The following is a 6699-nucleotide window of genomic DNA, read 5'->3' as shown; positions in this document are numbered from 1 at the left end:
TGTCATTTTCATATATATCATTTTCAAATCCGACATGAATCCCCTTATCCAGAAACGTGTCTCACTCAGCATAACCAAATGCCTAATATGGTAACGTCTTAGCCTCTTAAGGTGGACCTAAGTTTAAAGAAAGAGGAGAAAACGCGTAATATAATGCACGTTGTTGCCCACATGTGTGAGGGATGTGTGCCATGACTCGCTGTTTTTTTTTTTTTAATTTTTTCCCACAATGCTTGCTTTCAATACAGTTTTGAAAAAGGCGAGCCACAATTCCTGGACAATCTCAGACCAAAGGGGGGTTAATCAGTTTTGAAAATACGTGTAAAGTACTGCTTTTTCGCCGCTACAGAACACGACGCCTAGTGTAGTTTCGATTGTAAGTAATACTGGTAACCATAGTTTTGGCTTTTCGCGTTACATGCGTTCTCTTCTCGCTGCTCTTGCAACGTTGGCAGGATCCCTTCACCCCCCCCCCCTTTTCCCGAAAAAGAAATGCACAGAATTTAATTTTTTAACCAATTCTCAAGAATTAAAGGCCAAGACAAAGGCGATATTCAGTTTACAAAACAAAGTAGTTACCGGGAACCCGTTGCGCTGATTCGCAACGAGAAATAAAAAGGAACTGTTTTATTGCATCTGCAACAGAGCAACTTCATTTATTGCCATCTTTAGGGATCCTAAGCGACCTTATACGCAAAAATGCAAACACATCTTCCCGGCCGCGGCGGCCGCTTTTCTGATGGAGGCGAAAAGCAAAAACGCCCGTGTGTACGAGATTTCGGCGCACGATAAAGATCCCCAGGTGGTCAAAATTAATCCGGAGCCCTCCCCTACGGCGCGCCTCATCGCCTGCGTTGCGTCGGCGCGTTATACCCTACAATCAATCAATCAATCAATCAATCAATCAATCAATCAATCAATCAATCAATCAATCAATCAATCAATCAATCAATCAATCAATCAAACAAACACATCTCGCTGTTGCAGGCACCTGTTAGATTTTAAAAGGAACGCAAATGGTCAACAGAGCAGCCGTAATAGAAAATTTGTGCTCACTGTGAGGTCCCAGAAGCTTGGTTTGCACACTGTAAACCTAGAGTCACTTGTAACCTACTTGTCACTTTGCGAAAACCTAGCTAAACATGAGATGTTGATTGTGCTGCGTGCGTTGACAATTCAATTCGCAAGTGCACTTGCGACGAAAGCCGTACATAAGTGATCTGAAACCGTTATTCATCAAACCTTCCTTCAGAGTCGATAAAATTTAATTTAAAAGACCCGTTAGAGCGGTTACATTTATATATCTGCGCTGATCAAAATTCAGTAATTTTATGTTGCCTTTTGAACACACAAAAAATATCGTAAGCTCTTAGAAAGAATTTCGAGGCAGTTAAGTAGTGTTACAATTTCAGGGCATCCCAAAAATGCAAGAATGCGTCATGCTACCAGTGAAAGCGATTGAGATTGCCGTTATCAACTGAATTTCAGCGATCGAGGCTTCCTGATTTGTTTCTATTTATGCTTTTATTGAAGGCTCAAAGACATAGTCTGGAAAGATCGAGCTTGCTACGAGCCACAGCGTACAAGTTCACTGTCACAATTACGGCCATTCTAAGATTCCCGATGAGTCGTCGCTTTTTTTGGCGTAGTAATGAAAACTGACTGCTGCTTCCATGCTATACATTGAACGTTGAGGAACCGAACTACAGCATACCACTCTTGTTTGCACCTTTTGTGCGCACATACGGCGAGAAAAAAGCACGAAGCGCGCCCTCAGTGTGCATTCTTACGGGCCGCTCAGCGGAGCATCCACACTAGCAGCGCGACGCTGTCGCCACCTACATGTCGAGCTCGCGGCGAAGAGGTCAGGTTGCAGGAGGGTGCTGCAGTTTCCTATTTCCTCCATCTCTGGGAGTATGTGCGAGCTGACGCCGCTCTGGTACGTGCTTTTTAATGCGTAGCATTCCTTGCCGAGTACTCCCACCGACCAGACCGTGTATAACGCCCTCCATTTCCACAAAAATGCAGATTTGGTGGAAGTTGCACCCGTAATCGTTATAATTGCCTAAATGTAGATAATCCGTCGAACAGAATTTTGAACAACCAAACCTAAGAAAAATAGAAACGAAAATAGCGAAACATGACGAACTGTGTAGTACACGCCCTGCATTTCCACAAAGATGCAGATTTGGCGGAAGTTCCACCTCCAATCGTTATAATTGCGTAACTGGGGATAATTGGTGGAACAGAATTATGAGCAACCAAAGCATAAGAAAAATATAAAAAAATGGCGATAAGTGGCGAACCCTGTAACGCCCTTCGTTTCCACAAATTCAGATATGGCGGAAGTTACCCTGTAACTGTTTTAATTGGGTAAATGGAGATCTTTGGTAGAACAGATTTCTGAACAACCAAAAATTAAGAAAAATATTTCAGTGCACCGCGTACGTGCTGCATTTTTCGCGCTAAGATGAGCTTCGTGTAAAATTATTTTTTGACGTATGAGACCAAACGCGTACTACGTGTTCAGCAAGCTCGATTTAAACGTAGAATATTTAATGTTTGCCGGTGCCTAATGGTTTTGTCGTCTGCTGTAGATGCGTCGTCTGCTACGCAAAGCTCGACCGGCCGAGTGCTCCGTCGATTTCGCGGGATGAAACGAGTTCTTGGGCGGTCGTCGGCAGCCGTCTTTTCGTCAGGAAGGAGACAGCTGTTTAATTTTTCTCTTGTTTGGTATTTCCTTCACGTTTTCGCAATTAGGACATTCGGATTCCTTTTTTTTTTTTTACGGCTGAGCAACTTGCAAGAAATGCGACTTGAATGGGATCGATCTCGTAGGCATATTAATTCTGTCATTTGAAGAAATCAGACGGCTGATATGAAAGACGCCTTTAAAAGACACGCCTATTAAAGGGTCAATCTAGCGGCCGGAGCACTAGCTTATACCTGACCACGCCAGTTACGCTTCATACCTTAGATATTGATCACTACCCCGGACAAACCAATGTAGCATAAATTTCACGAACATTCTACGGGATAAGTACGATGTACAATGCAATATTCTACTGGGGAATCAGCACACGACAAAAAAAAAAAATAGTGCTGGGTCGTCTTGCGCGATGTCAGCGCTCGCAATCGATCATGTGCTAAAGATGGGCTTAAAGAGTAATCTGGGTCGGCAACTAATCGCGTCTTCCAAGCATAGCCATATGACAGAGGCAGCCTGCAGAATTTAGGACAAACTGAAATCAGAGGACATTATCAGATACCACTAAGCTTCTAACGACACCGTTGAACTTATTTACTGTATAGTTAAAAAATGCGTGCGCCGAGTGATCAGCTGTTCGTTGAAGTCGAAAAACAAAAGCAAAATGAACGGCCAGCGTGTGTGTGATTACAAAAATGTGCATTCTTTGATTCACTCTGCATTTGTACACAGCGTCCCCCCCCCCCCCCCCCCCCCTGTCTTACGAAATGTCAGCGCATTTCGCATCTAGTTCGTCTAATGAGCACTACCTTGCTTCAGTTTCGACAAACGTTTTTAGCATTTCCGAAGCTGCACTGGGTTTTTTTCATTCCCGTACGAGCTAGCTGTTGTGTTCCTTCCGGACTTGGCAGACCATTTATTTTTCCGTGGTTTCATTAAATTTCTTTGGTCCTGAGTGGGTACATATTTAATGAACCCCAGCCTTGGAATATACTTAACATTTTCGGGTGGCTTATATTCCCCTAACAAGCACAGGTTATTGTCAGGGATAGGGTAATCCCATCCCCGAAATATATTGTTCTGCGACGTATATATTCGAAACAAAGCCGCATTCGTTGTCCGCGCTGCAAAATGAAATCAACCTCTCACGGTGCCAGTAGGCGACAATAGAATTCACTCGTGACTGACGTATTCGGAAGTGACAGTGGTGATATGCTGCTTCCGTCGCCGACGCCCGTACGAGAGAAGCTCGCAGAACCACGCCCCGGATCGATCTTGTTGGCGTTCGAGCACTCTACCAAGACGCATGCATGCGCAGTTGCTTTTCGAAGTGGCCTAAACGTACCCGTTGCTTACAGACATCCCCATAACAAGTTGTTTATGGCGTGGAAAGGCAAAAAGAAGTCAGAGAGAACCAAAACCCAGCATGAGCCCCAATGATCCACGCAGCGCTGCTCCCGTAAGCGCCGAGGAGAAGCGGCGGCAGGCGGTGCAGCGATCGCGAAGCCGTGTGCGTGTCATTGAAGCAGCCGTAAGCATGATAATGAAGCTAATCCTAGACAACCAGGAAAGCTAAGAATAACCAGCTAAGCCTTATTAGCTCACGCAATGTATATCCTGGCATAGCCGAACTAAGCCACTATTTTTGTCCTCCCATGCACAATTAAGGTGAACATACGTGCCGGTAATATTGTGAGTGCGTGCGTGCGTGTGTGCGTGTGTACGTGTCAACAAAAATATGCAACGTTATCGAGCAGAGCCAGGTCAAAGTAGAAAGCACTCATTGGCAGCTGGCATATTCTAAGAAAAGAGAAACTTCAAAACACAGTTCACATTTTAAAAGACCAGAAGCGGAAACTTTTAGCAAGTGCAGGAATAAAACCAAAAATTTGCCAGCTTGACCTTTGGGATCGCAGTTATCCATGTTTGTCGCCTTTACTTTTGGTACGATTTCCCAGGGAATCTAAAATTTCACTGGTGTTTCTCTCTCTCTCTCTCTCTTCCATTCTTGTCACCATGGCCACGCAACAAAGTTGTGGTATTTAGCTTTGGCTTTTGCTTTTGTCACCTTAGCCATCGCAAAACGACTGCGGCGAGCATCCGCCGAACGTATTTCCAGTTGCTCCCGAGTCAAAACAGGTGCCCGCCGGCCCAACAGAACGCTTCTGGAAGCGGACGTGCTGACTCGATTTTAAGTGCGAATGCACTTTATAAGCGACCCTGAATTCCGTTGACCGCCGTCCGTCCACATAGCAACAGCTGCGGGTGCGCGCGCTCCTCGTCTTCCTTGGCAACGGGGGGAGATGGGCGCGCGCTGCCTGGCCGCTGACATGGCACATACCCACGTGGGGGATTGGCCAGGAATCGGGCGTGAGAAGGGCTAATGCACCCGCTTAAAGGAGTACTGACACGAAATTTCAAAGCTGAGATCCGCTCTAGCAATCAAGTACAACGACAACACAAATAGGTGTCTGTGAATAAATGCATCTTTCTTTCTTTGTAGTTGTGTGTGTGTGTGTGATCTCTCTTTCGCGACCATTACCGAACCGCGCAACTCCTGCATTCGCACTTTCACATTCTTCCCCTCGGGGAAATGCGGGGAAATTTTTTTTGCACAGCACCTCCCAAACCCCACGTCTGTAAAAGAATGGCCCTTAAAGTCTAAAGCTGGTGCTTGGAGGAAATAGGTCGCACCGGTTTTTCACCCAGGCGTTAAGAGCACACCAAGCTGTATTCTCTTGTGGGTACTTTTTACAGATAATGCATAGGCGGGCACGCAGCACGTGGAAAAGTAAAAGCAAACATTTAGGTAGTTATCCGTCTAAAATAGACAGTTTTAGCATATCGTTACCGTGTTCGCGTCACCGTTTACCGTGTAACCGGGAGCCGGAGTTTCCGTTTGCCGCTGAAAACGGTAGGACACGTTTTAGCACACCATTTGCGGTTTGCGTATTCCGGCTGCTGCGGCGCAAGTAGCGAAATCTGATTAATTAGTCTCAAAGCAAATCACGCATAATTTTGTTGCTCATATGTATTTGCTTTCGCTCAAATTAGCTTGAATATTTCACTTTTCAGGTGAAGTGTTCACAATAATTGTAGTTGTTTGAAAGTACTGTAGCCATCACCTGTAGAGCTTTAAAAAGGAAACGTGTCGATGGCGCCATCTACTGAGTAGAATTAGAGTCAAGGTAAAATAGAATTTCCCCCTGCGCTAAGTATTTAGGCAAGGCATGAGTAAACTGTGTTGTAGTAAACTCAGTAACCTACGCTCCTTGCCCAGCACAATTTTGGAGGCCGAAAAGCGCACTGCGAGCTCAGAAACTTATCTGAACCATTTCAGGCGGGCGTTCTGGGAGTGGGTTGAAACGGGAAGGGTGTTTAGTGAACGGGATGAAAAAGAAAGCGGTCAAACGGGAAGGACGTTTTGGGAACGGACGCACACGGGACGGGCCAAACGGGAAGGGGCTCAAGCGGGACGGGTTCAAACGGGAATGGGTTGTCTCGGGCTACACCCATGTGGCTTCCTCGGCGTTCCCTGTTACTCCGCCGCTGACGATGGAGCACCGAGAACTGCTCTCAGCTGCTCTCGGCGCCAAAAAAGTGCTCCTCCTCGACCAATAAAACACAACGCCCCTTCTCCTGCCCGACCACGGGAAGACACCATAACTCGTGAAAGCACTTTGAGTGCAGTTAGAAGTGCTCCTGTTCACCCAATGGAAAGCGCTATTACCTTAGTACAGACAGATAATAGAACTCCTTTGCTCGATTCACTACTGCAAACTTCATCCAATATCTCAACCAGGCAACAACCCATGCATCCACAAAAATCACCCCATTATCTACTACTCTGCGTCCATTTCCGCGAAACATCTGGGTCGCCCTTCCTCAAACTACGGCGACGGACTCCCCTCACACTCGTGCTTGCCTTGCATCCGCCACTGTTTTGTGCACGATAGCAGAAAGTCCCAAGGTTTAGAAACCTTTGTAGACAG

The sequence above is a fragment of the Haemaphysalis longicornis genome, unplaced genomic scaffold (assembly GCF_048455015.1).
Source record: "Haemaphysalis longicornis isolate Haplotype H1 unplaced genomic scaffold, Haemaphysalis longicornis Haplotype H1 scaffold_4, whole genome shotgun sequence".
NCBI lineage: Eukaryota > Metazoa > Arthropoda > Arachnida > Ixodida > Ixodidae > Haemaphysalis > Haemaphysalis longicornis.
The sequence above is the reverse complement of the archived record's forward strand: the minus strand, read 5'-3'. Positions refer to the sequence as shown.